Below are 21,727 nucleotides of genomic sequence, written 5' to 3'. Positions count from 1 at the left end.
GAGGCTGTGTAGCGAGCTACACTGAGTGGTTTAGAACTGAGTAACAGAGGAATGTATACTGTAAAGCAGTGTTTCCCAACCAGGGGTACTACAGGGGGTATTTGAGAAGACTCATGAGACCATAGGCCTACTGGTAAGATGCACATGAGGGGTACTTCAGGGGTACTCCGGGCAGAGCAATATTCAGTTGGTGGTACAATAACGGAAAAAGGATGGAGACCACTGAGGTAGAGGTAGAAGGGAAAGGCAGAGAAGGAAAGTGGAATCAAGGTTCATGGACTAGAAAGGTTTTCCCTTTCCTACTTTTACCCTTTAACATATCACCACTATTTTATCCAACCACCTGTGTTTCCTCTGATGTCTCTCAAAGCCTCATTTGATAAAGATTAAGTGGATTTATGGTCATCAGTTCATTGATTTGTTTCCCAGCCAAAATAATTATTGGAAAGAGAGGGGACATTGCGTAATTGCGCCACCAGATGAAAAAAAATCTGACACGGAGCCCCAGCAGATCTCATACTGTTAAGCTTTACAAATTGAGCATAACAATAATGTGAACTGATATTATGGCCCTCTGGCCCCCTTAATTACAAGCCATCTAATCAGATTAAGCCAGTTTATTTAGCACATTTTACCTTACAGCTGCAGTATTACATTGTAGCATACATTGACATAATACTTATCAAAAGTAAAGCAATGGCATTCATATTTTGACTACTGAAGAAGGAAATTCATGCTGCATAGCTTCTTTTTACATGACCACTTCTCAGGACCACAGACAGATGCTAAGGGGTTGAGGGAAGAAGTCGCACAGAAATACTTATTGATTTGCCCATGCTTAATTAGGCACTTTTGCGTGTGCCCTCTTTCCCTGATGTCATGTATCTGTCTTTCCCTGTATTGCTGCTTGTTGGCCTTTGGCAGAATAGTAGATAATAATTAACAGGGCATGCTTTGCTTAGGGAGATATAGCAGGGCCACTTAAGTCTGCACCTTTCTCTCTGACTCAGTGTTCCCTTTGGCAGCCAAAAGGCCCATACACATTGGAGTGGAGAAAGGTTGCTCATGAATTGCACCAATATTATAGAAGGTAGTTTCTATTTCCTATAATATTTTAGCACCACTTACCAGTGCTTTGCCTCGTTATAGTATGTTTTTCTTCATTTCCTCCTCAAGTATCTCAAATCCCACATAACACACCGAAGGCGAAAGCACAAATGTATTTTAGATGCACGTTCTCAGTAATGTCATCCATTATTAAGTGCACAGGTGCAGAACAGTTTCTAGTCAGGAGGACGTCCTCTGCAGAACATTTCTCAACCACAGTCTGCAGGAGAAAGCTGAGGTGAGAAGAACTGAGGCAGTCTGTCTATCTTGCTCTTATATGAGAATGAGGCGATTCCAAACCAGGACAGAGGATGTTTGACATGCTTTTTACATTTGTGTCACAATTTGTTTTTAGAAAATCATGATGAACGTTAAGAATCTGTTCTTAACTGGCTAGCCTAGTTAAATGATGGTTAAATAAAAATAATAATAATAATAAGTTAGCCTGACGACTCACATTAAAATCCTTCAGCTGCTCTATCGTTCGCTGCATACATTAGTCTGAGACTGCCATCATTGAAGTCATTTGTGGTGATGATGGGCACAAGGGGTGTTATACAAAAAAAGTTTGGGTAGCCAAGCAAGATGAAAGTTGTCATTTTAGGCCCTTTTTAGACCTATACACGCTTCCTGTAAGACCCTATTGTCCGTGAACCGTACCTGATACAAACAACATCTTGGTATATTTATGCTCACAAAATGTTACATTAATTTATCCAACATCAAACATATTTAGATTAATATTTCAAAAGTACCCTTGCATCCTGTAAAATCCTATGATCCGTGAACCGCACACGATACAGACAAATCTTGGTGTCATTATAGTCCTTACAGTGTGCTTTAAGGTATTATATTATCTCAATGCACTCCTTTTGATTTTGTTCATTTCTAGACATGTTGTTAGGAAAAAATATTTTCAAACCGGTGTGCCTGGCACCTTCTCCCATACCCCGTTCAAAGGCAATTCCATTTTTTGTCTTTCTCATTCACACTCTGAATGGCACACATACACAATCCATGTCTCAATTGTCTCAAGGCTTAAAAATCCTTCTTTAACCTGTCTCCTCCCCTTCATTTACACAGATTTGAAGTGGATTTAACAGGTGACACCAATAAGGGATCATAGCTTTTACCTGGTCAGTCCTCCCAATGAAGTATCTATGTGACAATTTCCAGAACAATCAGAGATCCCAAAAATATTTTTGGGCTGTCCTGGCTTGGATTTGTCCAATGTAGTATATGAGAGCACTAAATGGAATACTTAATCTGTTTTCTGTTGGCAGAATAACTAATAGCCTTGCAGATGAAAAGAGCAGAGGTTTTCCTCATCTCTATTATCCCTTGTCCTCTCTTCCTCAATGGGCAGTCAGAGCAGTTGGAATTGTAATAGGATTTCTGTAGTTCTCTTTTATGCCAAACATCAGAATGCAGAGCAAGCTTAAACATGTCCTCTGAATATAAGACAATTAACATTTGAATTACATTTTTGGTCACATTTCATTTTCAGGTGGAAACATTTCAAGCCCCAATAGCCCTACTTTCTTGTCTCTACAATCTCATTTTGCCCTCCCTCTTGCTTTGTAATGTAAAAGCTGCTAGTTTGTGTTTTCAAGCTGTGATCTCATGTTACAACCTGGTCTCAGAGAATTTTGTATTATTCTGTATGTACAGTACCAGCCTAAAGTTTAGCCACACCTACTCATTCAACGGTTTTTCTTTATTTTTAACTATTTTCTACATTATGTAGACATCAAAAATAGGAAGTAACACATATGGAATCATGTAGTAACCTAAAAAGTTTTAAACAAATCAAAATATACAAATTACCAATTCTGAAAATGTCAAGCATAGGTCTAAAATCATTCACTAAACCCCAAACCTAAAACACCTCTTAGGTGTGCCTGTATTACCAATGCATGTATCACTGTATCTATGTCATTAGTACTGTGGCTATTTGGACAAAAAGACACAATTAAACAACTTCCCATCATATCTGAATACATCCCTTGACAACCAACAGATGCAGGCATTCCGGGTCAGTGATATTTGTGAGTGTGCAAAGCTGTCATCAAGGCAACGGGTGGCTACTTTGAAGAATCTCAAATATAAAATGTATAGACTTTTTGGGTTACTACATGATTCCATGTGTTGTTTCATTGTGTTGATGTCTTAACTATTATTATACAATGTAGACAATAGTCAAAATAAAGAAAAACCCTTGAATGAGTAGGTGTGTCCAAACTTTTGACTGGTACAGTAAATCCGAGACACACCATTTAGTATGATATGTTACATTTCGTATGGTATGTATTAATTTGTTGATGTCCATCATCCATTTCGTATGATATGTTACGAATTTGAAAAACGTACACAATGTTACAAATTTGCAAAATGTACAATATGTTACAAATTTGAATAGCTGGCTAACATTAGCTAGGCTAGGGTTTATGGATAAGGTTAGGGTTAAGGCTAAGAGTTAGGTTAAAGGGTTAAGGTTAGAGTTAGAGGAAGGGTTAGCTAAAAGAGTTAAGGTTAGGTTGCGGGGAAGGGTTAGCTAACATGCTAATTAAACTAGATAAAAAGTATTAAGTAGTTGAAAGGTTGCTAATTAGCTAAAATGCTAAAGTTGTCCGTGATGAGGTTCAAACACACAACCTTTGGGTTGCTAGTCGTTTGTGTTATACGGCTACTTACCCACCCCAACCAACCACCCTACTTTCCTTTTTGCCTTAAGTAACCTTCTGTGTATGTAACCATATCAAACATAACATATCATACTAATTTGAGAGGCCCATATTTACATTTTCTATGTTACATATGAGTATGGCTGAATCAGACATAGTAATGTCCTTGGTTAAACAGGTGGACAGCATCCCCCCAATATTTCTCAACAGTACTCAATGGCTAGTTCATGACACCATTATTCAGATTAATCTTTTAATTGGAATGGAGATGCCATGACCCAGTCCTTTATACTGATCAATTTTCCCTCCATTTTCTGAATGGAAATATATTTGACTGATAATTGTTTACAGGTTCCTATGGTTTTATACCATTCTTACCTCATTTATCATCTCTGCTACAGCTTCTTGTAGCCTATAGTATATCAATAGATGGAACGTTTGTCAATGGAAAACATGATATTTCCAACTCTTTTTCTATGGAAAAATCGTAATCAGATCCATTATGATTTAGTTTGATAAGGTTTTGTCCTTATCAGTGGTGCTGACATCTTCAGCTTTAAAAAAAAAGCTCAAGTACTTCATGTGAGGATATTGCTGTTCTGTTCTGCGCTGCATCCATGTCGTTGTCATGTGCTCCATTTTGTTTTGTTGTTACATTACATTTTGTGTGACAGAGAGAGTGAGTGGATGGAAGTGGATTGGGAGGAAAGGGAGAGAGATCAATGTTCTGTAAAACATTCTCATCACAGATGAATCAGTGGGTGAGATTATCCTTTGACCGGAGAACAGAAGCATTTTATCAATTGGAGATCAGGAATGTGTATCAATCTCCCTCCCCATGCATGTTGGACATTATTGAATCCTCCCGTTTATGGCAATTCTTCTCGATCTCAGTCAATCTCTTTCTGTAGTGATTGAAGCCCAACGTCCAGAGAGGATGCTGGAGGGCATGCTTAGCAAGAGAATGGTACTCTCCAGTGTTTACATGAGTGACAGAAGTTAAGTTGTTTAAATAAATGCATTTGTACCCAAATAAACAGGCATTTTATAAAATACAATGTGACCATCTGTGTACTAACGACCAAGAATATGATGAGCAAGACACAAACTGGTGTGTGTGTGTGTGTGCATGCTTGGAGAATTAACTGAATTTGACACATATTTATGGTTGTGTATTGAATCAAGGCTCTGCATATGGAAACGTCTTTATTGTGTCACCTTAACACCTTAACATTGAGTCTGGTTTCATTCACAATTGAAGGCCAATCCTTGAACATATGTTGAGTGGGCATTGTTTTGATATTCTTAGAAACTATTTGAATGAAATTTATTGTAACAAATTGACAGAGCTGCCAACCCAGATATGTAATGGAGCCCTGTGAGAGCCCAGGCTAAAAGGTTAATTGGTCGTTATCCAGTGATTGATGTCAAGGTTGTCTAGACATGCCAAATTAGCAGTGTCTGAGGTGAGATGAAGATGGGTATGGCTCATGAGACAGGGGGTAGCCTGGATGTTTATACATAATTGCTTTGGGAGAAGTTAGATACAATATGCTGCTCAAAAAGCTGTCAGATACCATAAGACTGATTGACTTTTGACTTTTTGGGTATACCGCCCTCGTAGGTTCAATTGATTTCATCACACTCACACTGCTCATGGCAACCTTGTTCTCAACTCTTTTGATCAAAACAAACTGTAGTTGGAGACGTCAGGTTGACTATAGCTGAATTAAAGCACCTCAAACATATGTTGATAAAACCCCATTTCTCACAGACTAATTGTAGGCCTGTTGTTTTATTACAGAATTATGTGTATGCATTACTGAATACCCATCAGCTAGCACCCATTATACAGCCATTACAGAAATCTGAGGGTCTAAATCTGAAGCCTGCAGTACATATTATGGTGGAAAGATGGGGAGGTAAATATTGGTAAGGTAGTGTCAAGATTTAAGGGCACTGACAACCTGCCTGGTTTTAGACCAACTGAGTTATAGCTCTCTCTCTAATACCTTCCCCCTCTCTCTCTTCTATCCCTCTCTCACCTTCCTCTCTCTCGCTCTCTCCCTCTCACCTTCCTATCTCTGCCTCTCATTAATCATTTGCTGGTGACACAGACATTGCGCTGTGGCCCAGTCCCTCTGAAGGTCACGCCTTGTGAATCAGCAGACAGCACCCAGAGAGCAGCTCTACAAACAGGGGCCTGTAGCTGGCTCTGGAGAGATGTCTTACACTGGGGCGCACAAATATTATGTGTCAGACAAGCAGAGGGAGTTCAAACAGGCTGAAATCTGAGAAAACACTGTGCTTTTTGACATTGGATTGTGTTTGTGTGAGCCTGACTTAGAAGGCTACATTTGTTTTCATATTTTTTTTACATACTTCAAAAGCACTTGCACTGATATTTGATGTTTGGACCCCCATGCCACTGTTGCCTCTCAAACAAGACTGCAATGAATCAGCATCTGAATACAAACCTACAATGTGTTTTTTAGGACTATTTTAGTTGTTTTGGCCAATTTAATTCGCTTGAATTGACTTTGTATGGCATTGGCTTGGTTATTTTGACAACATGAATGCTCGTATAGCAGTTGTACATCTGTCCTCAGTGGGGGTCTGATGTAGTTTTTAGTGAGGAAAAACCACCCTCTCTTCTTCCCTCTGCTTTCTTCTCTTCTTTCCTCTCCCCTCGTTCCCCCCCTTCTCCTATCTCCCCCTAAGCTCAGCCAGCCTTCATGGGAGTGCATACAATAAACAGCTCAGAAGGATTAGTGGCCAGGGTTCCTACTAACCAACTCATTGCCCCACAAAATTGTATTTGTGCCCTTATTTCCACCAAGGTCCTCTCGACACTGCCTCGGCCACAATGAGGAAAAAGGCCACCAGGCTGGCAGAGATGTTCCATTGGGTAGAGGTTCAGTTACTTCAGTTGTCATGGAGCAATAAATGACAAATGAAGTGGCTGGCACCAGCTACTGCTAGAGGGAGGCCGCTTCAGAATACTAATGTCATTTCTGTCTGAATCTGGACGACGAGGAGGGGGAAGTCTCAGGTTTGGCATTAACTGGAAAGATTTTTCACTTGATATGTTGAAATGGATTCATTGGTAGCAATCTCTTCAATAGAGCCATTTCTACAGCATGGACACAACAGTAACAACCAATAAGGATGTCATGGAGAGGCATTCCTAACCTTTTTGAAATGACAGTATAATGGGGGGATATTTATTTGTCTATATAGGCTAGGATAATGACATTAAAACCACACATGCCGTTTGTGACGGGACTTCAGTGTGTGGGGGAGTGATAGAGGAGTGGTCCATCTGAGGAGATTAATGGTTAAACCCTAATCTGCTTGTGTTATTTATTTCTGAAGAGAGCCCTGTTGGATAATCAAACTGTGGCAAAATGGATCCATTAAACCTTGTAATCAATTAAATTTAGTGCCCTCAATCCTGCATGGCTGAAAGAACAGATGTAGGCTAGTATTTTACCACCCAAACTCCTGTCAGCATCCTGAGCCTCACCAGTACTGCCACACCAGAATACACAGCTCCCGAATCAGCACTTTCAAAGGGAGCTTTATGAAGATGATTACCAGATGCTCCTCTTCTCTGTAACTCTCCTCGCCATAAAGCCCCCCCTTTGTCATCTGATTTGTTGATGGCTGTGACGTCCTCTCCATCCCTTCTTTTTTTTGTGTGACCAACTTTGATTTATTTCGTATTTTTTTGTGAGGGGTTCAGATCCCAGACAGGCAATACTTTTCAAATTGTACATATATAAAGAAACAAAAAACAGTAGATAAAAAAAAAACATTATTTGTCCTGTCTGTCCCATCTCCTCCCCCATTCTCAGTAGGTGTGACCCATTCCTATTCCCACCTCCCTCCCTCTCTCCCCCCACTGGCTCATGTTGTGGACATATCTATGCATGAAACAAAACGTCATGGGCAACTCATCTTATGTTTGTATACTTATTTGTGGGACCAAGGCACACATGAATAGAATCAGCATGCACACATCGATATTCGATACAGATATTAAAAATACAATTGATACGTTCAAACATGATTACATTACATGAACTCATAATAAGCTTTTGACCTTTTCGATTCCTCTACTGAATGTATCTAATATTGTTTCCTTGGCGCTGTTCAAAGGAGCTATGGAGTGCTCTAGTGAAAGAATGTCAAGGAAGTTGTGTACCCCTCGAGTTATGCTGAGTTTATGTGGAGGCTTCCATCTGGTCACTAACATTATTTTTGCAGCAGTCAGTCCAGACAACCATACTCGTTTCTGTGGTACTATGAGAGTCAGTGAAGAGTCATACTTGAACAATAATATATTGGTTGAGATAGGGAATGGCAGCACCAACTATACTCGACACAGACCTGGCAACTTGTGACCAAAAGGTCTTCACACTCGGGCAGTCCCACATCACGTGCATGTAGGCTCCAATATTTTTTTACACAATTTGGAATAGAACAACAGACAACAACAGACAATTTGGAATAGAAGCAAGTTTAAATTGGCAGTGTTTCCGGAGTCAGATAACATCTGTGAATTAATTTGTGGTGTATTAGTTGATGATTCAAATTCCGGGAGGACATTGAGATATTGTTTTAGACTCTTTTCCAATCTGTATTTTGTTTGTAGTCTTTAATATCTCTCTTCCATACCATAACTATTCATATTGGTTTACAGAGGGCTTCTAGTAGTTTTTTTTAATATAGATTGGATACAAAACCTCCTTCTGTTTTGACTGGCTAAAATCTCAGTGAGTGGATGGAATGGGAGTGGTTGACTCTATAAGTGTGCATAGCGGCTCTTAACGGCAACAAAAAAAAATCTAAATGATGAACGAGATAAATTATACATATTTTTTAGGTCATGAAAGGTTAATAAGCCTAGTGGTTAGAGTGTTGGACTAGTAACCGGAAGGTTGCAAGTTCAAATCCCCGAGCTGACAAGGTACAAATCTGTCGTTCTGCCCCTGAACAGGCAGTTAACCCACTGTTCCTAGGCCGTCATTGTAAATAAGAATTTGTTCTTAACTGACTTGCCTAGTTAAATAAAGGTATAAAATAAACCTTCATCATTCATTATGTCCAAAAGTTTAATTTCTTGTTCAGACCATTGTTTAAAAAAAGTAGGTTTCCCTCCCAAAGGTAGGGAGTTATTCCTAAATATTTTTGTTTGGGTATGCCATTGCACTTCCCAATTACCCAGTTTCTCAATTTGTTGCCAGGTCTGTATTGAGTGGGCGATGATTGGTCCAAACTGAGTACGGCAAAATATAGGAGTTAAGGCAGAGAATAGTACATCTTTCAATGTAAATGGTGACACTATATTTTCCTCTGTTTCCAACCAAGGAAGAAATTTTATCTTGATCAAGTTGGGTAAACGTAGACCCCCAAAACCTTTGGGTTGCTGCAGTGTACTCATTTTAATTCTGTGACGTTTCCCTTTCCATATAAAATTCAAGACTAAACTTTGGATCTTTTCCCAGTATCCTAATGGCGAGGACAAAGGAAGCATGCTAACAAAGAAATTGGCAAGACAAGGCAAGCCATTCATTTTGACTATCGAAATTCGACCTGATGAAGTTAATGTCCGTTTAAACCATCTAGCGAGATTTGCTATAATTGCAGTTGTGACATTTTGTAGTTCTCTAAAACAATTTTATTTAGAGAGGGAAAAATGTCAATGCCCAGATATTTAAAATGGATCACAATTGGCGTCTTCAATTCTATATTGAGATTTAACATTGCTTTGCTAAGTGGGAGCAGACATGATTTAGTGAAGTTGATCTTAACACTTGATATACTGCTGAATTGTCTGAATATACTTAATACATTAGGGAATTAGGGAGGGATTGTGGTACATTGTCAAGGTACAATAATGTGCCATCTGCATATAATGCGGTTTGGTGGCATGTGCCCTTAACTGATATTTGCCCTATACCTTGGGATTGACATATTTGTTTTTAGCTAAAGTCTCCAGTGATAGGGCAAATAGGAGGCTGGATGCTGGACAGCTTTGGCAAGTTCCCCATTTGATGGCGAACTATGAGGAGCATTGGTGACCCATCAAGACCATCGCAGAGGGGTTACTAGACAGTATTTTTAACATAGTCATAAACATTTTGCCAAAACCCATACATTCCATATTAGCTGTGGGGAAGTAGTTGCAGCACCCCCAAACTACATCTCGCGGCTATGCCTCCTGTAGTATACCAGAGGTAGGACCATTCAAGACGGTCAAAGCCCTTCTATGCATCAATTGAAAGGACTGCACAGGGGGTGGTATATTAGGTGTAGTATGTATTATATGTACAGTTGGAGATGTCTCAGATTGTCTGATGTCAGTTGTCATGGAGCAATAAATACAAAATGAAGTGGCTGACTACTGCTTGGGGGAGGCTACTGTGGAAGGATGTTTTGCTTAGATATGATATGTTGAAATGGATTCATTGGTAGCAATCTCTTCAATAGAGCCATTTCTACAGCATGGACACAACAGTAACAACCAATAAGGATGTCATGGAGAGGCATTCCTAACCTTTTTGAAATGACAGTATAATGAGGGATATTTATTTGTCTATATAGGCTAGGATAATGACATTAAAACCACACATGCCGTTTGTGACGGGACTTCAGTGTGTGGGGGAGTGATAGAGTAGTGGTCCATCTGAGGAGATTAATGGTTAAACCCTAATCTGCTTGTGTTATTTATTTCTGAAGAGAGCCCTGTTGGATAATCAAACTGTGGCAAAATGGATCCATTAAACCTTATAATCAATTACATGTAGTGCCCTCAATCCTGCATGGCTGAAAGAACAGATGTAGGCTAGTATTTCACCCCAACTCCTGTCAGCATCCTGAGCCTCACCAGTACTGCCACATCAGAATACACAGCTCCTGAATCAGCATTTTCAAAGGGAGCTTTATGAAGATGATTACCAGGTGCTCCTCTTCTCTATATCTCTCCTCGCCATAAAGCCATAAAGCCCCCCCTTTGTCATCTGATTTATTGGTGGCTGTGAATTCCTCTCCATCCCTTCCTATTTCACAGCTAAATTATACATGCAATAGGAAATTACTTGTTCACAAGATAGCTATTCTCATCCTTCCCTTATAACTCCTATAGATTATTGATAACCAGACCAGGTCTGGTCAGGAGCAGAGATGGGCACTATTTCTTTGACATGTATTTGAAATATGTATTTAAATTACTCCTGAGTATTTAGCAATTTTTTTATTACAAGTGACTGAACTACACTCCAATGTATTTTGTAACAAGATACCTTTGAGAGCTATAATTAGTATTTTCAAAATACTAAATACTTTTCTATAAAGAAATTACATCTGTCCACAAATTTGTGGCCCCCTTTCACCCTGTATTGCTATCAGAAGAAGCACTATGGTGTGATAAGAGCGTCTGCTAAATTAACTAAATATAAATGTATTTGTAAATATTAACAATTGCAAAGCATGCTGAGGATTATTCAAATGATAAAAAGGCCAATAGTAATACCCAATGTTAGGTGGTGGACCGTATGAAGCTATCTTAAAAACAAAACAAATCCAAGATGGCGTAGCAGTGGGAGGTCTGTTTTGACTGTCTTGTCCCGTCCCTTGTATATACCGTTTTTCTTCATATATATTTTTATTATTTTAAATCTCATTTTCCATCTATGGACTGAAAATACTCTCCTGCAACATGCCTCACCCAATGTGTTATGGATCTGCTATTTTTACACTTTTGAACCGGAACCCCCTTCAGAGGCTAGCCAGCTAACTAGCTACGAGCTAGTCTTCAGTTAGCCACTGCTAGCGGTCATCACCGTTAACTCGGACTGCCAGCCTCAGCCCGGGTAACTCCTGCCAGCCTGCACAGTGTAATATCTACCCAGAGCATATCGGACTGCTTTTCTCTACCACATCTCCGGATTCCTACCGCAAGCTCTGAACCTTTACTCGGATCATCGCAGCTAGCTAGTTGCTATCCGAGTGGCTACTCCTGTCTAACGTCTCTGTCCCGAAGCAAGCACCAGTTAGCCTGGAGCTAGCCTCGAATTAGGCTCCTGGCTATCCGAAGAGATCCATCAAGCAATCCCTGGGCTTCAATTTCCTCTTTTGCCAATTGGCCTGGACCCTTTGCTGCCGACACAGAGCCCCGCGAGCCATCACGACTGGTCTACCGACGTAACCGTCCGAGGGGGTTTCAACAAGCTCTTCCATTGCGACGTCCCCCTGAGGCCCATCTGCTAGCCTGCTGCTCGCCCCGGCCTGCTAGCTGTCTGAATCGCTGTGCCTCCACCTCGCCTATCTATTCACTGGAGCCTATGATCACTTGGCTACACATGCCTCTCCCTAATGTCAATTATCTTGTCTATTGCTGTTTTGGTTAGTAATTTTTGTCTTATTTCACTGTAGATCCTCCAGCCCTGCTAGCTAGCTTTTATGTTCCACCCCCCACACATGGCTTAAATGGTGCCTCTAGAGACAAAAACCTCTCTCATCACTCAATGCCTAGGTTTAACTCCACTCTACTCACATCCTACCATAACGTTGTCTGTACATTATGCCTTGAATCTATTTTTCCGCGCCCAGAAACCTGCTCCTTTTACTCTCTGTTCTGAAAGCAATAGACGACCAGTTCTTTTAGCCTTTAGCCGTACTCTTATCCTACTCCTCCTTTATTCCTCTGGTGACGTAGAGGTTAACCCAGGCCCTGCAACCCACAGCATCACTCCCATTCCCCAGGCGCTCTCATTTGTTGACTTCTGAAACCGTAAAAGCATTGGTTTCATGCATGTTAACATTAGAAGCCTCCTCCCTAAGTTATAATAATATAATATGCCATTTAGCAGACGCTTTTATCCAAAGCGACTTACAGTCATGTGTGCATACATTCTACGTATGGGTGGTCCCGGGAATCGAACCCACTACCCTGGCGTTACAAGCGCCATGCTCTACCAACTGAGCTACAGAAGGACCATAGTTTGTTTTATTCAGTGCTTTAGCACACTCCGCCAACCCGGATCTCCTAGCCGTGTCTGAATCCTGGCTTAGGAAGGCCACCAAAAATCCTGAATTTTCCATCCCTAACTATAACATTTTCCGACAAGATAGAACTGCCAAAGTGGGTGGAGTTGCAATCTACTGCAGAGTCTCCAGAGTTCAGTCACACTATCCAGGTCTGTGCCCAAACAATACGAACTTGTACTTTTAAAAATCCACCTTTCCAGAAACAAGTCTCTCACTGTTGCCGCTTGTTATAGACCCCCCCTCGGCCCCCAGTTGTACCCTGGACACCATATATGAATTGATCGCCCCCATCTATCTTCAGAGTTCGTACTGTTAGGTGACCTAAACTGGGACATGCTTAACAGCCCGGCCATCCTACAATCTAAGCTAGATGCCCTCAATCTCACACAAATCATCAAGGAACCTACCAGGTAAACCCTAAATCCGTAACCATGGGCACCCTCTTAGATATCATCCTGACCAACCTACCCTCGAAATACACCTCTGCTGTCTTCAACTTCAAACAGCCACCCCTCATCACTGTCAAACGCTCCCTAAAACACTTCAGCGAGCAGGCCTTGCTAATCGACCTGGCCCGGGTATCCTGGAAGGATATTGACCTCATCCCGTCAGTAGAGGATGCCTGATTGCTCTTCAAAGGTGCTTTCCTCGCCATCTTAAATATATGCATGCCCCATTCAAAAAAAGTAGAACTAGGAACAGATATAGCCCTTGGTTCACCCCGGACTTGACTGCCATTGACCAGCACAAAAACATCCTGTGGCGTTCTGCATTAGCATCAAAAAGGCCCCACGATATGCAACTTTTCAGGGAAGTCAGGAACCAATATACTCAGTCAGTTAGGAAAGCTAAGGCTAGCTTTTTCAAACAGAAATTTGCTTCCTGTTTGTAGCACTAATTCCCAAAAGTTTTGGGACACTGTAAAGTCCATGGAGAATAAGAGCACCTCCTCCCGGCTGCACACTGCACTGAGGATAGGAAACACTGCCACCACCGATAAATCTACGATAATCGATCATTTCAATAAGCATTTTTCCACGGCTGGCCATGCTTTCCACCTGGCTACCCCTACCCCGGCCAACATCTCAGCACCACCTGCAGCAACTTGCCCAACCCTCCCGCTTCTCCCTCACCCAAAACCAGACGGCTGATGCTCTGAAAGAACTGCCAAATCTGGATCCCTACAAATCAACTGGGCTAGACAATCTGTTCCCTCTCTTTCTAAAATTATCCGCCGAAATTGTCGCAACCCCTATTACTAGCCTATTCAGCATCTCTTTCGTATCGTCTGAGATCCCCAAAGATTGGAAAACTGCCGCGGTCATCCCCCTCTTCAAAGGGGGAGACACTAGACCCAAACTGTTATCGACCTATATCCATCCTGCCCTGCCTATCTAAAATCTTTGAAAGTAAATTTAATAAACAGATCACCGACCATTTCGAATTCCACTGTACCTTCTCCACTTTGCAATCTGGTTTCCGAGCTGGTCATGGGTGCATCTCAGCAACGCTCAAGGTCCTAAACGATATCATAACCGCCATCGATAAAAGACAGTACTGTGCATCTTCATTGACCAAGCCAAGGCTTTCTACTCTGTCAGTCACCACAATCCTTTTGGCAGACTCCATAGCCTTGGCATCTCAAATGACTGCCTCGCCTGGCTCACCAACTACTTCTCAGATAGAGTTCAGTGTGTCAAATCGGGGGGCCTGTTGTCAGGACCTCTGGCAGTCTCTATGGGGGTGCCACAGGGTTCAATTCTCAGGTCGACCCTTTTCTCTGTATACATCAATGATGTCGCTCTTACTGCTGGTGTTTCTCTGATCCACCTCTACGCAGATGACACCATTCTGTATACATCTGGCCTTTCTTTGGACACTGTGCTAACAAACCTCCAAACGAGCTTCAACACCATACAACACGCCTTCCGATTGCAGCCCGCACCCTCCCATCTGACTAGCATCACTACTCTGGAAGGTTGTGACCTAGAATATGTGGACAAATACAAATACCTAGGTGTCTGGTTAGACTGTAAACTCTCCTTCCAGACTCACATTAAGCATCGCACATCCAAAATTAAATCTAGAATCTGCCTCCTATTTCGCAAACAAAGCCTCCTTCAGTCATGCCGCCAAATATACCCTCGTAAAACTGACTATCCTACCGATCCTTGACTTCGGCGATGTCATTTACAAAATAGCCCCCAACACTCTACTCAGCAAACTGGATGTAGTCTATCACAGTGCCATCCGTTTTATCACCAAAGCCCCATATACTACCCACCACTGCAACTTGTATGCTCTCGTTGGCTGGCCCTCACTACGTATCCATCGCCAAACACACTGGCTCCATGTCATCTATAAGTCTTTGCTAGGTAAAGCCCCTTATCTCACCCGTAGCACAAGCTCCAGCAGGTATATTGCACTGGCCATCACCAAAGCCAACTTTGGCCCCCTTTCCTTCCAGTTCTCTGCTGCCAATGACTGGAACGAATTGCAAAAATCACTGAAGCTGGAGTCTTATATCTCCCTCTTTAACTTTAAGCATCAGCTGTTAGAGCAGCTTACAAATCACTGTACACAGACAATCTGTAAATAGCACACCTCATTCCCATACTGTTATTTATTGTATTTATTTTGCCCCTTTGCACCCCAGTATCTCTACTTGCACATTGATCTTCAGCACATCTATTACTCCAGTGTTTAATTGCTATATTGTAATTATTTCGCCACCATGGCCTATTTATTGACTTACATCCCTTATCCTACCTCATTTGCACACACTGTATATACACATTTTCTTTTGTATTATTGACTGTGTTTGTTTATTCCATGTGTAACTGTGTTAATAACTGTGTTATTGTTTGTGTCGCACTGCTTTGCTTTATCTTGGCCAGGTCGCAGTTGTAAATGACAACTTGTTCTCAACTAGCCTACCTGGTTAAATAAAGGTTAAATAAATGAAAATGTCCCAACACCACCACAAAGTTGGATTTTTATGGTGAACAATATCTTTTAGGCACAGTGCAATTACCACATTCGGACACTTTAGAGAGGTTGAAAGGACACTTGAATGTACCCTGGATACCTCATAACACTACCACAATGTTTGAGTGAGGTTGACATGGTTGAAATTGTGTTTTTATACTGAACAAATAGCATTTAGGGATTGCAAATATGTAATTGCACTGGCATTATCTAACTTGCAGACATATGCCACTTTGGAGAGGTTTAGGGACACTTGGAAACGTCCCGTGACCACACCTGACACCACTTACTAAAACATATTCCCATTTTTAGTTGTTAGGTCTATCCCATTTTTTTCTGATATTGTTCACATATTGTGGAAGCCATCTGATATGTTTCCAGCTCTAGTCATCAATAATTCACTTATAGCTTGTCAATGAAAGATGACTTTCAAATGAAAACACAAAACAACGGTTATTTTCTGTGTGCTTGATCTTGTGTATTCTGAACTATGTAACTCCTATCTTTTTTTCTGATAATTTCCTCATCTTCCAGATGTATTCTTTTCAAATATACACGTTTTGCATGGCAGAATCATGTAATTACACATGAATAGCAGTTACTTTTGCGTATGTCTATTTTGACGGAAAACTACATCTTGCTATGAACATTTCTGTTACTTGTTACTGAGGTTGTTGCTGTTCGGGCTGGCTACTTGCAAATGTATTTCTGTATTTTAAAATACAAAATACATGTATTTTATTTCAATACATTTCGAAATACAAGTATGTTGTAGTTTATTTTGATATATAGATTTTTATGGTATTTTGACATTTTATTTTGTAATAGTATTTAGTCATTTCTGCCTATCCCTGGTGAAGAGGAAATATTTCCCTCAACCATCTTGCAGGGCACTTAAGTCCAATATTCTGTGACTCCTACCTACATTCTTGTCAGGTCAGCATCTCGTTCTCTTGCTTTTCACCCAGTCCTGTATGCTAGTCAGAGAACCCCGTAAATTATCTTCTGTCTCTGTCAGTGGCAGTCAGAGTATGTGAGTGGAGCGGAGCTAGACCGGAGCGTGCCCAATTTGACTGGAGTGTGGAGTGAGATTCCCAAAGGCTGGAGCGTCGGCCTTCTCGTCTGCTCCAATTTCGCTCAAGTAGCACTTACTTCACGAGCTCTGGCCATGCCAGCCCCAGCATGTACAGTTGAAGTCGGAAGTTTACATACACCTTAGCCAAATAGATTTGAACCCAGTTTTTCACAATTCCTAATATTTGATCCGAGTAAAAATTCCCTGTCTTCGGACAGATAGGATCACCACTTTATTTTAAGAATGTGAAATGTCAGAATAATAGTAGAGAGAATGATTTATTTAAGCTTTTATTTCATTCATCACATTCCCAGGGGTAAGAAGTTAACATACACTCAATTAGTATTTGGTAGCATTGCCTTTAAATTGTTTCACTTGGGTCAAACGTTTTGGGTAGCCTTCCACAAGCTTCCCACAATAAGTTGGTTGAATTTTGGCCCATTACTGCTGACAGAGCTGGTGTAACTGAGTAAGCTTTATAGGCCTCCTTTCTCGCACACGCTTTTTCAGTTCTGCCCACAGATTTTCTATAGGATTGAGGTCAGGTCTTTGTGATGGCCACTCCAATAATTTGACTTTGTTGTCCTTAAGCCATTTTGTGTTCAACTTTGGAAGTATGCTTGGGGTCATTGTCCATTTGGAAGACCCATTTGCGACCAAGCTTTAACTTCCTGACTGATGTCTTGAGATGTTGCTTCAAATTATCCACATAATTTTCCCTTCCACATGATGCCATCTATTTTGTGAAGTGCACCCGCCCTCATGCAGCAAAGCACCCTCACAACATGATGCTGCCACCCCCTGCTTCACGGTTGGGGTGGTGTTCTTCGGCTTGCAAGCCTCCACCTTTTTCCTCCAAACATAACGATGGTCATTATGGCCAAACAGTTCTCCTTTTGTTTCATCAGATCAGAGGACATTTCTCCAAAAAGTATGATCTTTGTCCCCATATGCAATTGCAAACCGTAGTCTGGCTTTTTTATGGTGGTTTTGGAGCAGTGGCCTCTTCCTTCCTGGGCTGCCTTTCAGGTTATGTAGATATAGGACTCGTTTTACTGTGGATATAGATACTTTTGTACCTGTTTCCTCCAGCATCTTCACAAGGTCCTTTGCTGTTGTTTTGGGATTGATTTGCACTTTTTCGCACCAAAGTACGTTCATCTCTAGGAGACAGACTGCGCCTCCTTCCTGAGAGGTATGAGCGCTGCGTGGTCCCATGGTGTTTATACTTGCGTACTATTGTCTCTACAGATGAACGTGGTACCTTCAAGTGTTTGGGAATTGCTCCCAAGGATGAACCAGACTTGTGGAGGTCTACAATATTTTTTTCTTTCTTTTGATTTTCCCATGATGTCAAGCAAAGAGGCACTGCGTTTGAAGGTAGGCCTTGAAATACATCCACAGGTACACCTCCAATTGACTCAAATTATGTCAATCAGAAGCGTCTAAAACCATTACATCATTTTCTGGAATTTTCCAAGCTCTTCAAAGGCACAGTCAACATAGGGTATGTAAACTTCTGACCCACTGGAATTGTGATACAGTGAATTATAGGTGAAATAATCTGTCTGTAAACAATTGTTGGAAAATGTACTTGTGTCATGCGCAAAGTAGATGTCCTAACCGACTTGCCAAAACTATAGTTTGATACATTTGTGGAGTGGTTGAAAACGAGTTTTAATGACTCCAACCTAAGTGTATGTAAACTTCCGACTTCAACTGTATTTGTAGTGTACTTGTGTGCTGCTATAGCCCCTTGCTTTACTGTCACTATCATGCAGTTCTCTAAATGTTTTCATAAAGACACTGATGAAACACACAGGTGCTAAATAAAGGTCACTTACAAAGATGAGGACCAAGAGCAAGAGAGGGAGTGTGGTGATGTCTGTTCACAACTAAATAATCATTGTGTAAGCTGAAAAGACACATACAGTGCCTTGCGAAAGTATTCGGCCCCCTTGAACTTTGCGACCTTTTGCCACATTTCAGGCTTCAAACATAAAGATATAAAAGTGTATTTTTTGTGAAGAATCAACAACAAGTGGGACTCAATCATGAAGTGGAACGAAATTGATTGGATATTTCAAACTTTTTGAACAAATCAAAAACTGAAAAATTGGGCGTGCAAAATTATTCAGCCCCCTTAAGTTAATACTTTGTAGCGCCACCTTTTGCTGCGATTACAGCTGTAAGTCGCTTGGGGTATGTCTCTATCAGTCCTTGCAAAACAGCTCGAGCTCAGTGAGGTTGGATGGAGAGCATTTGTGAACAGCAGTTTTCAGTTCTTTCCACAGATTCTCGATTGGATTCAGGTCTGGACTTTGACTTGGCCATTCTAACACATGGATATGTTTATTTTTTAACCATTCCATTGTAGATTTTGCTTTATGTTTTGGATCATTGTCTTGTTGGAAGACAAATCTCCGTCCCAGTCTCAGGTCTTTTGCAGACTCCATCAGGTTCTTCCAGAATGGTCCTGTATTTGGCTCCATCCATCTTCCCATCAATTTTAACCATCTTCCCTGTCCCTGCTGAAGAAAAGCAGGCCCAAACCATGATACTGCCACCACCATGTTTGACAGTGGGGATGGTGTGTTCAGGGTGATGAGCTGTGTTGCTTTTACGCCAAACCTAACGTTTTGCATTGTTGCCAAAAAGTTCAATTTTGGTTTCATCTGACCAGAGCACCTTCTTCCACATGTTTGGTGTGTCTCCCAGGTGGCTTGTGGCAAACTTTAAACAACACTTTTTATGGATATCTTTAAGAAATGGCTTTCTTCTTGCCACTCTTCCATAAAGGCCAGATTTGTGCAATATATGACTGATTGTTGTCTATGGACAGAGTGTCCCACCTCAGCTGTAGATCTCTGCAGTTCATCCAGAGTGATCATGGGCCTCTTGGCTGCATCTCTGATCAGTCTTCTCCTTGTATGAGCTGAAAGTTTAGAGGGACGGCCAGGTCTTGGTAGATTTGCAGTGGTCTGATACTCCTTCCATTTCAATATTATCGCTTGCACAGTGCTCCTTGGGATGTTTAAAGCTTGGGAAATCGTTTTGTATCCAAATCTGGCTTTAAACTTCTTCACAACAGTATCTCGGACCTGCCTGGTATGTTCCTTGTTCTTCATGATGCTCTCTGCGCTTTTAACGGACCTCTGAGACTATCACAGTGCAGGTGCATTTATACAGAGACTTGATTACACACAGGTGGATTGTATTTATCATCATTAGTCATTTAGGTCAACATTGGATCATTCAGAGATCCTCACTGAACTTCTGGAGAGAGTTTGCTGCACTGAAAGTAAAGGGGCTGAATAATTTTGCACGCCCAATTTTTCAGTTTTTGATTTGTTAAAGAAGTTTGAAATATCCAATAAATGTCGTTCCACTTCATGATTGTGTCCCACTTGTTGTTGATTCTTCACAAAAAAATACAGTTTATATCTTTATGTTTGAAGCCTGAAATGTGGCAAAAGGTCGCAAAGTTCAAGCGGGCCGAATACTTTCGCAAGGCACTGTATCCCAAAAGCATGACGGTGTACTTACTACAGATGCAGATGCTAAAAGAAAGGAATGAGGTGGGTAAATAACGAAGCATGTCCTTGTAGCAAAGTATTTATAAACACAAAATCTGATCTCTTAAACGTTTCATTCATTTTCATTCGAATATCTATACAATAGGCCATAATTGATTTTGGCCCAATAGACCTAGCATATTTCCTTTGTTCAATGAGCTTTCAATTTTGATTGGGTTATTTTACCTAAAAATATTTAGGCCTACTGTCACGCCTTGGTCTTAGTATTTTGTGTTTTCTTTATTATTTGTTCAGGCCAGGGTGTAACATGGGGTTATTGTATTGTCTTATTGGGGTTTTTGTAGGCATTGGGATTGTGGTTGATTAGGGGTGTGTCTAGTATAGGCTTGGCTGCCTGAGGCGGTTCTCAATCAGAGTCAGGTGATTCTTGTTGTCTCTGATGGGGAACCGTATTTAGGTAGCCTGGGTTTCACTGTGTATTTCGTGGGTGATTGTTCCTGTCTGTGTAGTTTCACCAGATAGGCTGTAATTAGGTTTCACGTTCCGTTTGTTGTTTTTGTATTTGTATAGTTATTTCATGTGTCACTTTTTTCATTAAAGTCATGAGTAACCACCACGCTGCATTTCGGTCCAACTCTCTTTCTACAAACAAAGAACGCCGTTACAGAATCACCCACCACACACGGACTGAGTGGCGTGGTAATAGGCAGCTGGAACAGCGAATGGAGGACGTTATGGACAGCAGAGGCATGGAGTATACGACGTGGGAAGAAATAGACAGGTGGGCGGCCGACCCAGAGAGAATGCCGGAGCCCGCCTGGGATTCGCTGGAGCAGTGCGAAGAGGGCTATAGGCGAATGGAGTCGAAAAGAAAGACACGGCGGTGCAGAGCGAAACCCGAAAGTCACCCCCAAATATTTATTGGGGGAGGGCTCAGGGAGAGAGGAGCAGAGTCAGGAGTCAGACCTGAGCCTACTCTCCCTGTTAATCGTGAAGAGCAGTTGCAGTGGGAGAGGCTGCACTACTTGGAGAATTGGACATGGGAGGAAGAACTGGACGGAAAAGGACCCTGGGCTCAGCCTGGTGAATATCGCCGCCCCAAGGAGGAACTAGAGGTGGAAAAAGCGGAGAGGCGCTGGTATGAGGAGGCAGCACGGCGACGCGGATGGAAGCCCGAAAACATTTACATTTACATTTAAGTCATTTAGCAGACGCTCTTATCCAGAGCGACTTTCAAATTGGTGCATACACCTTAAGACATCCAGTGGAACAGCCACTTTATA

At 41.4% G+C, this 21,727-nt stretch overlaps 1 protein-coding gene across 3 annotated transcripts in view; it reads left to right on the top strand.

The window, feature by feature from the left end:
* LOC118393161 (leucine-rich repeat transmembrane neuronal protein 4) overlaps positions 1–21,727 on the top strand; it is a 78,381-nt gene that overhangs the window by 15,612 nt on the left and 41,042 nt on the right. The gene's annotated exons all lie outside the window — the stretch shown is intronic.

This window comes from Oncorhynchus keta, chromosome 14 (genome assembly GCF_023373465.1).
Source record: "Oncorhynchus keta strain PuntledgeMale-10-30-2019 chromosome 14, Oket_V2, whole genome shotgun sequence".
Lineage (NCBI taxonomy): Eukaryota > Metazoa > Chordata > Actinopteri > Salmoniformes > Salmonidae > Oncorhynchus > Oncorhynchus keta.
This window is presented reverse-complemented; position numbering and strand designations above follow the sequence as displayed.